Consider the following 3,881-nt stretch of genomic DNA (forward strand, 5'->3'; position numbering starts at 1 on the left):
TTAGAGCTAAGTCCAAACTCATGGTACCACGATTTCGTTTAACCAAGGTAAACAACTCTTTTATGGGGAACTGTATACGTTTTTACAATAAGATTCCGGAGCATATATTAAGTTTATCAATTCCTAAGTTTAAAAACTACATTAAAAATATTTTGATCGAAAAATCATATTACAAAGTTGAAGACTACGTGTTAGATAAAGATGTATGGAAAGACGACATGGCTCCAGAATCCACACAAATTTGATTCAAATTGTATTCCATAGCATTTAAGTTTATTTGAAAAGAGCAAGCCCTAGAGTTTCTTGCTCGTTCTTCTCAGGGAGGTCAGCGTAGTGAACGAGTAGCTTAACTGTGACGTTTTCAAGTGTAAATTTATTTTACCTATGGAATAAATAATCTTTGACTTTAACTATTTACAATACTTATTTCTAACATCTTCTAAGATTGAGACTACCTGCTAGAGCGAAACGGGTCTCTACCACGGATTCTTCTCATACAAGTACGCAGAAGCAGTATAATAAACCTCTAGTATACTTTTTGTTTCACTATAGTTTTAAACCTCGTAAATGGCAAGTTTTGAATATCAATTGGAATCTTATTATAGAAGCGTATACATTGCCCGTTAAACGTATTTGGAGACTTTGTGAAGACGACTGTCAAGAAAAGCTAGTTTATTTTCATTCCTCGTGTTAATGTCATGTCTGTCACTATTTTTAATAAAAAAAAATTCTCACTCAGATCATTGCAAATTAAAGCTCTGAGTGGCACTGCTACTGTTATGGACAGGCTTGCAGCTTACCATCAGGCGCACGACTTGTTCGTCCCGTTACTTGATATTATTAAAAAAAAGGAAAATGTCATGGCTTCGTCACATCACGAAATAGAGATCAATATCGCGGAACAATTGTTCAAGCTGATCTGGACCAATAAATATTTAGAAAACCGACTGCCGACCTTCAGTAATACGAATTATCGCATTCACAAACGTGTATCTGCTAAAGAATACTTTGTTAAATATAGAATTATGACTGTAATTTCATTGTATATATTCAAATTATTATTAAATATATCAGACATATGTACACACATGTAACACGAGACAAACAAAACTAAAACAAATAAAAGCAGATTAGTAAAAACATTAAAACCAATTCAATTCAATTCAATGTGGGTAATTTTCAGGTAAGTTTTTAAACTGAAATTTGTTTACACGCGCCAGCACATCAAGCTACACATTGACGTACCTTGTTCCGTTGCACTGGAGGTGATTTTCGAACTAAAATGTGTAGTCTGATGTGCCTTTGTCCGTACAATAAACTATCAGTTAGTGTATCTGACATGTAAATGGCTGCATTCAAGCAAACATTAAAACTTAGAAAATCAATCTTTTTATAAAATCAACGAATGCATGGAATCAAATGTAAATGAATATTCATTTTCTTAAATAATCATGATGTTAAGATTTTACTAGTATAATTTAAGTCTGTATTTTCTGTAATTTCACCTACTTACAGGCAATGTACTGTGCTGTTTTGGTGAATTAATCTTTTGACTTTGACAGTAATGTCCTAGCACTTGAAGAAGAAGAATAATACTTATATTATTATCACTTTTTGATCCGCTAAACGAGCCGGTATGTGTATTATTATCATCGCTGGATTTACATAGCCTGATTCACAGTTTAAAAAAGCGATAGTACGAATAAATTAACCTCCAGCTGACAAGACCGTTAAAAAAACTGATCGTCGCGAAGTTTCTAGCACATGTTTTGATGATATTTATAAAACTGTGTTAAAACAGTTTGAAGTACTTTTTTTATGATATTAAGTCACGGGACGAACAACTGGTGCGCCTGAAGGTAAGCTACACGTCTGTCCGGAACAGTTGCAGTGCCACTCAGAGCTTTAAATCGCAAAGATCCGAAGGGCACTGCCACTGCGCCCGACACCTTGAGACATAAGTTGACAAGACCCATTTTTTTTTATTTTTTTTTATATATAATAGACACACGCTTGGCCACAATCTCACCTGATGTTAAGTGACGATGTGACCGACGATGGGACGCGTTTGCCTAAAAAATGCCTAGTCACTCTAGCCTTGAATAGCCCCAAATTGTACTTTTCGGGAAATACAGATGCCGGTAGAGCATTCCATTCCTTTGCCGTACGCATCAGAAAGGAGGAAGCAAAGCGCTTAGTGCGAATTGGTGGAATATCAACGACATAAGAATGGAGTGCTCCGGACCTTCTACTCGACCGAAGGAGGAACGGTGAGGGCGGAACCAAATTGAAAAGTTCCTGCGCACACTCCCCGAAATGTATCCGATAGAAAACCGACAAGCAGGCTACTTTTCTGCGATGATCGAGATTTTGGAGCTTCGACTCTACAAGAGGATTATAATTTTTCCCATTTGCTCGTAATTTCACCAGCACCCTTGCCCTTCAAAACCGGAACACAGTAATGCTAACATTACTGCTTGGCGGCTGAAATAAGTAAGGTGGCAGTACTTCCCTGGACGAACTCTTTCACAAGGACGTCTACCACTATTAGAATTAATACTATGCCATTTAGATACTAGTTTATGCGTACACATACATACAAGCCGCGCTGGTATGTTTACGTGTAATTATCACATTTGTGTTATTATACTTTAGCGATAACTCCTGGCTTAGTCAATCAGGAGTGTTGAGTTATGTACGTCCCAATACTGAGCACGGGTCTTGCTTGAAGGTGACGAGCACGTAACACAAAAAAAATGTAGTAAACAAGTCGTTTAATGACGAAAATAACCTCGCTCCCATTACGCGTTAAATTTAGTTGTCTCCCACACGGAGCTGAAAATCGCTTTAGCCATAATAATTGTTTGCTCAAATTAGAATATTCACGTCACTTGTTTCTTATACGTCACATTACTAGGCACAAATCTACTGAGTTGGCAAACAGTTTGGAAGATAGGATGGATGAGCACAGCGTACAAAACTATCTTGGAAATGAAACTACGTTTTGATCTCTTTACTTCGTTTTAATCAATTTTATAAGTAAAAGTAAACAAACATGTCACTGACCTGACCATAGACGGTTTAGTGATGACCAATTGTAATGCAAACTAAAAATCGATTCATTAATTGAATGAATCGATTTGTTTGAGTTATACAAGTGGTTTTTCTTATATGAGTAGTAAAAATACATAACCTATAAAAGCATATATTTAAAAGTTCCGAAATTTTAATTTTAAATCCTCCTTCAAATCTTTACACTTAGATATGCGTTCGATTGCGATTGAAATTTTCGATTTACCAATCGATTACAAAAACTTTAATTGAATGAACGTAATGTTTTTTTTCGTACAGCACTATGCAACCACAAGACAAGTCATAGAAGTATAGATGACAAATAACCTCACTTTTGAACTATCATTTTTCAAATACGATTTTACGATGCTATTCAAATGAATATTGTTGGAAAAAGTGGTGAGATATCAAGTCGAAAACCATTGCATTTTAGCAGAATAACAAATATAGGGTAGGGTAGTGTAGTAAATAAATAATAATAATAAATAATAAATAACGCACACACTCAACATAGCCCCGCACTAGGGAAACCCTGTGTCGCGGGTGCCATGGACACACACATAGACAACCACAAATTACACCCAAACTCACGAGAGAAACAATTGTAGGCCATACAACTATTTCTCCCGGCGCGGGAATCGAACCTGGGACCTCTGCGTGGCAGTCCGGCATGGTAACCGTTCGGCCACGGAGGCAGTTAGTAGGGTAGGGTAGGGCTGCAAGCGCAGCCGTGGCGTGGCGGCCATTTTGACTGATATTGTTTTCCATTATTAATGGCATACCCTCCTCTTTACAATTAAACAAACATC

Source organism: Hyposmocoma kahamanoa, unplaced genomic scaffold (assembly GCF_003589595.1).
Source record: "Hyposmocoma kahamanoa isolate Upper Pololo Valley unplaced genomic scaffold, ASM358959v1 209, whole genome shotgun sequence".
Taxonomy (NCBI): domain Eukaryota; kingdom Metazoa; phylum Arthropoda; class Insecta; order Lepidoptera; family Cosmopterigidae; genus Hyposmocoma; species Hyposmocoma kahamanoa.